Below are 7,363 nucleotides of genomic sequence, written 5' to 3'. Positions count from 1 at the left end.
TGAAATCAGTTATATTGTTCTATAGTTTCCACACTCTGTTGAGTCACCTTTCTTTGGGATAGGAACAAATATAGATCTCTTCCAGTCAGTTGGCCAAGCGGTTGTTCTCCAGATTTCTTGGCACAACTTGGTGAGCACGTCCATATTTCAGCTAACTCTTAAATAATAGCTGCATTTAAAACTGAATTATTTATGAGTCTCCAGAGACTCTTTACATATATTTTTAAGTGTCTGGGATTTTTGTTGTTGTTGTTGTGGAGACTACACAGCATACACACAGGAAACAACTTTCTGAGTGGATGACATTGATTACGTTCTTCTTTAGTTTTTCCTTTTTTTATATTTTAATGAAAGTTTACAGAGACTTTGGATTTCCATTTATATATTGTTTCACACTTTCTTCCCTATCTACCCCTCTTCTCAGTTCGTTCATCTCCTTGAAGAGAGAAAAGAAAAATTCTTTCACTGTTATACAATCCTCCCCCTCCCCCAAGTCCACTTTGCTATGCAGCTCTTATTCTGGACTCTTGTCATGAAAATAATACCTAATCATATATTCTTTTTAAATAGTTCTCTCCCTCATCTGTTTAATGTAGTATACACTGTTTATCCCCTCTTTTCTTAAGTTACTCCTAAGCCCAATGTCAGCCCTGTTTTACAACAGTGGCTTTATGCAATATTTGTTCTTTTGTGACTGAGATATTTCACTCAGCATTATGTCCTCCAGAGTCATCCATTTTGTATAATATTTCATGAGTTCCTTGTTTTTCAAGACAGCAGAGTATTCCATTGTGTGAATATACCAGTTTCTCTATCCATTTGTTTATTGATGGGCACTTGGGTTGTTTCCAAATCTTAGCTGTTGTGAACAAAGCAGCAATAAACAAGGGTGTGCATATATCTGCTTGAGTGACAGTTATGGCTTCTTTAGAGTATATTCCTAGCAGTGGAATTTCTGGGTCAAATGGTATTTCTATTTGCAACTTTTTGAAAAAGTGCCATACCACCTTCCACAGTGGTTGCACCATTTTACACTCCCACCAACAGTGAATAAGGTTTCCAGTTTCTCCACACCTGCTCAGTTGAATTTTACTATTCTTACTGGGGTGAGATGATATCTTATAGTTGTTTTGATTCGTATCTCTCTTAGAGCTAAGGATTTTGAGCAATTCTTCATATGTTTGTTCATCATCTGAATGTCTTCTTTGGTGAAGTGTTTGTTCATATCCTGTGCCCATTTTTTCAATTAGGTTGTTTACCTTTATCTTGTTGTGGTACTCAAGTATTCAGCTTTCGTTCTGGACTCCGGTCTTTACAATAATACCTAATCACATATCCCTTTTAAACAATATTCTCCCTCATCTGTTTCAATGCAGTAAACATTATTTATGCCATCCTTCTCACTCTCCCCCTAACCCCAATGTCAGTCTTGTTTTACAATAGTGACACTACGCAGCATTTGTCCTTTTGTGATCGAGATATTTGACTCAGGATAATGTCCTCCAGTGTACACCTTTTGAATAATATTTCATGAGTTCCTTGTTTTTCAATGGATCGTAGTACTCCATTGTGCGAAAATACCGCAGCTTCTCTATCCATTTGTTTGTTGATGGCACTTAGGTTGTTTCCAACTGCTTGCTATTGTGAACAAAGGCACAGTAAACATGGGTGTGCATATATCTGCTTAGGTGGCAGTTATGGTTTCTTTAGAGTACATTCCTAGTAGTGGAATTTCTGGGTCAAATGGTATTTCTATTTGCAACTTTTTGAGAAAGCGCCATACTTCCTTCCACAATGCTTGCACCATTTTACACTTCCACCAAGAGTGAATAAGGGTTCCAGTTTCTCTGCAACCTCACCAGCATTTGTTGCTTGCTGATCTGTCAAATTTTGCTATTTTTTCTGGGGTGAGATGATATCTTATAGTTGTTTTGATTTGCATCTCTCTTAGAGCTAGGGATTTTGAACAAAATTTTCTTCATGTGCTTGCTTGCCAGCCGAATGTCTTCTTTTGTGAAGTGTCTGTTCATATCCTGTGACCATTTTTCAATTGGATTATTTACCTTTATCTTGTTGTGGTGCTCAAGTATTTTATAAATTCTATGTAAAAGTCCCTTATCTGACATGTCATTACCAAATATTTTTCCCAGTCTGTGACTTCCCTTTTTTACTTCCCTGTTGGAGAAGTTTTCTGATGTGCATAGGGATTTCATTCTTGGAAGGTCCCATTCATCTATTTTATCTTCTTCTGGTTGTAGGTTTTTCAGGATACTTGGAAGACTGTTTATGTTGTGCATTAGGACTACTAGAATTCGTCCAAGCTTTTCTTTAATGAAGTTTATAGTCCTTGGTTTTAGTCCTAGGTCCATGATCCATGTTGAATTGTTTTTTTGTATATGGAGTGAGGTGTGGATCTTGCTTGAGTCTTCTGCAGATATTTTTCTAATTTTGCCAACACCATTTGATAAACTGCTTGTATTAATAGCTGTTTTCTAATTATTTTTACATTCTTTAAGTGGTTATGTTTTGGTTTCCTAAAGCAGCTTATGAAAATGTTACAAATTAGGTGGTTTATAATAATATAAATGTATTATTCATACATTATTTTGAGATAAAGCAGTGGGGCAGATAGTTTTCTACACATAGTTTTCTAATTTTGCCAACACCATTTGTTTAAAAGGCTATTGTTTCCCCACTTAACTGAATTCATCTCCTTGTCAAAAATTAGTTGACTATAGGTAGATGGACTGATTTCTGGGTTCTCAATTCTAGTCCATTGATCTGTACATCTGTCATTGTACTAGTACCATGCTATATTAACCACCATGGCAGTGTAGTAAGATTTGAAATCAGGGAGTGAGATGCTTCCTACCTTTTTTCTATTTTTAAGGAGTGCTTTGCTTATTTGGGGCCTCTTTCCATTCCATATGAAATTGGAGATTGCCTTTTCCGTCTTGTTGGAGGTTGGAATTGGGATTGCAGTCAATGTGTAAATTGCCTTTGGTAATATTGTCATTGTCATGGTATTGAATTTTCCTATCCATGAGCAATGCATATTCTTCCACTTCTCCAGGTCTATTTTTGTTTCTTGTAGTAATGTTTTGTAATTTTCTTTGAATAGATCCTTTGAGTTTTTGCTTAGATTTACTCCCATGTATTTAATCTTGTAGTTAGCTATGGTGACGGGTATTGTTTTTCTTAGCTCCAGTTCTATATTTACTTTGTTACTGTAGAGGAACCTAATTGATTTCTGCATGTTGATCTTGTATCCTGCCACTTTGCTGAATTGGTCAAGTATGTCCAGTAGTTTTCTTGCTGAGTCTTTAGGGTTTCCTAAGTATACCATCATATCATCTGCCTAGAGAGATAATTTTACCTCCTTTTTGCCAATTTGGATACCTCTTATTTCCTTCTCTTGTGTTACTGTTCTCACTAAGACTTCCAGTACAATATTAATTAGGAGAGGTGATAATGGGCATCCTTGCTTAGTTCCTTTTCTCTAGGTGAATGCCTTTAATCTTTCTCCATTGAGAACACTGCTGGCTCTTGGGTTTGCATATAAACTTTTCACTATGCTGATGAATTTCCTCTCTAATCCTATTTTGTTGAGTGTTTTAATTAGGAAAGGGTGTTGGATTGTGTCAAAGTCCTTTTCTGCATCAATTGATAAAATCATGTGGTTCTTATCCTTTGCTTTGTTTTAAAGACCCTAAACTAGGGCTTTTCCCAGACCGGCCGCGACCCCGAGCAACTCACACCAGATCCACTTGCTGTAATCACAAGAGGTTTTATTGACGAAGCTTCGGGACGAATTATATCTCACATGAGAGACAGGGAAGTCGATCCCGAGCCCCCAAAAGCAAGGGAATTTATACTAGGTCTAGGAGTTCTTTGGTGTAGAGATAGCTCATTGGCTCTTTGGAAGAGGAGAAGTTCAATTTTAGGTCAGGTGCCTGCTGCTGGCGTTAGTTAAAATATGGTTTTTGCCAGTAATTGTTTCTTCAGTTTGTGGTCAGCTAGTTCCTGGAACACAAACATTCACACAAGATCAAAGGTATAGGTTCTTACAATACTGATCAAAGGTATAGGTTTTTACAATACAGATCAAAGGTATGGGTTCTTACAATACAGATCAAAGGTATGGGTTCTTACAATACTTGGGTTTGGGGACATTATTATTATTTTTTTAAATTTTCCTTTCAGTTAATGTGATGAATTACAATGATTGTTTTTCTTATGTTGAATCATCCTTGCATATCTGTTATGAACTCCACTTGATCATGGTGAGTTATTTTTTTGATGTATCCTTGGAGTCTACTGGCCTGGATTTTATTTAGGGTTTTTGCATTTATGTTCATGAGAGAGATTGGCCTATAGTTTTCTATTTTTGTGGTGTCTTTACCTGGGTTTTGTATCAAGGATATGTTTGCTTCATAGAATGAGTCTAGGAGAATTCCATTTTTTTCTATTTCCTGAAATAGTTTATGTAGAATTAGATCTTCTATTATTATTATGTAGAACATTATATAGAGCAGTTCTTCTCTGAATGTTTGATAAAATTTTTATAGTAAAACCACCTGGTCCAGGGCTTTTTTTGGCTGGAAGTTGTTTTGTTACCTTTTCAAATTCTTCTTTTGTAATGAGTCTGTTAGAGTGTTCAATTCTGGTTTGTGTCACTTTAGCTAGGCTGTGAATTTCCAAGTATTTGCCCATTTCCTCTAGGTTTTCGTATTAGGTTGAGTATAGTTTTTCGTAATATTGCATTGTTAGACTTTTTATTTTACTTGGTTCCGTTGTGATGTTGCCTGTTTCATCATTTATTCCGATTATTTTTGTCTTTTCCTTCATTAGTTTGGCTGGTGGTTTGTCGATTTCATTGACCTTTTCAAAGAACCAACTCCCAGATTTGTTGATAGTTTCAATTGTTCCTCGGTTTTCTTTTTCATTTATTTCTGCTCTAATTTTTATAATTTCAGGTTCTTTAGAGGGTTTTGGGTTTTCTTGCTATTCTTTTTCAATTTGTTGGAGATGTTTGTTTGGAGAATCATTGGTCATGTTTTCCTGCCTTTTTATGTGTTTGCTTGTTGCTATATATTGACCTATGTTGACTACTTTGACTCTTTCCCAGAGGTTTTGACAAGTTGTGTTTTCATTGTCATTTGTTTCAAGAAACTTTTTTATTTCATTTTTTTATTTTCTTATACCCACAGATGTTCAAGCAAGGTGTTGTTCAACTTCCAAATGTCTGTTTTGTTCTCCTTTATGCTCCTGTTATTAATTTCTAACTTTGTATCATCAACTTTGTATCATCATAGTCTGAGAAGATACTCTGTATTATTTCAATGTTGTTGGGTTTTTTTTTAATTTATTGATTCTTGTCTTGTGGTCCAAAATGGGATATATTCTCAAGAACGTTCCATAAACATTGGAGAAGAAGGTATACTGTGCTTTTTTGGTGCATTAGCCTATGACATAAAGTTGGTTTATTGTGTGGTTTAATTCTTCAGCATCTTTGTTTAGTGTCTTTTTTGTAGTTCTGCCTTTTCTTGAAAATTGTGTGTTGAAGTCTCCAACTACTATAGTAGTGTTGTCTATTTCCCTTTTAAATTTTGTTAATTTTTGTTTTATGTATTTTCCAGGTCTATCATTTGATGCATAGATATTTATTATTGTTATGTCCTCTTGTTCTAATGACACTTTAAGCATTATGTAGTGACCTTGCTTGTCCTTTGTGATGGTTTTTGTATTAAAATTTATTTTATCAGAGATTAATATTGCTACTCCTGCTTTTTTCCTGGTTGTTATTTGCTTGGTATATTCTTCCCACCCTTTTACTTTCAAGTCTTTTTTTATCTTCACTTTTCAGGTGTATCTCTTGTAGACAACATATTGATGGATTTGGGGGGTTTGTTTATCCAATCTGCTACTCTTTTTCTCTTCAGTGGTTCATTTAACAATTCACATTCAGTGTGATTATTGAGAGGCACAATTTTATTGTTATTATTGTGTTGATTTGGTTTTGGTGTTATTGCTAGTTACTATAGTCCATCCTGCTTTCTGTGGCACCTCTGTAAGAAGGATGTCTCTCAGTGTTTCCTGCAATGCTGGTCTTGTTGTTACAGATTCCCTTAGGTTCTGTTTTTCTGGGGATATCTTGATCTCTCCTTCATATTTGATGGACAATTTCACTGGGTACAAAATTCTTGTTTGACAGTTGTGTTCTTTGAGTTTTTGATATATGTCATTCCACTGTCTTCTTGCTCACATGGTTTCTGCTCATAAATCAGCACTTAGTCTTAGCTCCTCTTCATTATAGAATACTGCTGGCCCGCAGCCCCAGATAATGTTGACACAGGATTGAGAAGAAAACTATAGGCTGAGTGAGTTATCCTCCTACCTCCTACTAGTGTATTGACTCCACAACTGAAGCAAATATCCCCTTAAATCGAGGAATCAGAGAGGAATATAGGCAGAGGGAGCTGCCTCTTTCTTCTCTGGAGTAGTGAGCTCACAAGCCAATACAATCAGAACAAGGTCCTGCTAGGGTCCCAGCCAAGATAAATGTTACTACAGAAATGACAAAAAAGAAACAGGCCACCTTACTCCCTACATAAAACCAAAGCAAGATGTCACCTCCAAAGTGTGATTAAAAAGTAGAATCAAGAGATTTCCTAAAGACAGAAAGTTTGATGGGGCTTTCTGACACAGAATTCAAAAGAACAATAATTGAATATTTTCAATGTGTAAAAGATAAACTTGAAGAATTACACGATTCTACAAGTAAAAGCAAAGGGAAACTTAACAACAAAAACAAAAACAAAACCCAATTAAACACAATGCAGGTAAAACAAAAAGGGCATTAGAAATTCTGTAAAACCAAGAAACTGCAACCCAGAATATGAGGACCAATGTCTTAGATGCTGTTAACATGTTCAAGGGACATATGAACAGAGTTGAAGAGATGAAAAACAGAACTAGCAAAATATAAGGTAGAGTTCTCAGCACTTAACAAAACAAAACAAAACAAAAAACCAGAATAATAGAGAAAAGAAAAAGAAGGAAGCCTAACAATAATGTGGGACAACATCAAGAGGAACATCATATGCATAAATGGAATCTCAGAATGGAAAGAAAAGGGAAAAAAGGCACTAAGAGATTTGTGGAATAGTTGTTGTTGTTGTTGTTATGTGCCGTCGAGTTGTTTGCGACTCATAGCGACCCTATGCACAACAGCCATAAACCATGCTCTATCCTGCACCAACCGCACTGCCTCTGACACACCCATCCTGATTACCCCAGTCACTGAATCAATCCATCTCATAGAGGGTCTTCCCCTCCTGCACTGTCCCTCCACCCTCCCAAG

Source organism: Elephantulus edwardii, unplaced genomic scaffold (assembly GCF_000299155.1).
Source record: "Elephantulus edwardii isolate Elephantulus edwardi_28Jun2011 unplaced genomic scaffold, EleEdw1.0 scaffold00072, whole genome shotgun sequence".
In the NCBI taxonomy this organism is placed as follows: domain Eukaryota; kingdom Metazoa; phylum Chordata; class Mammalia; order Macroscelidea; family Macroscelididae; genus Elephantulus; species Elephantulus edwardii.
The sequence above is the reverse complement of the archived record's forward strand: the minus strand, read 5'-3'. Positions refer to the sequence as shown.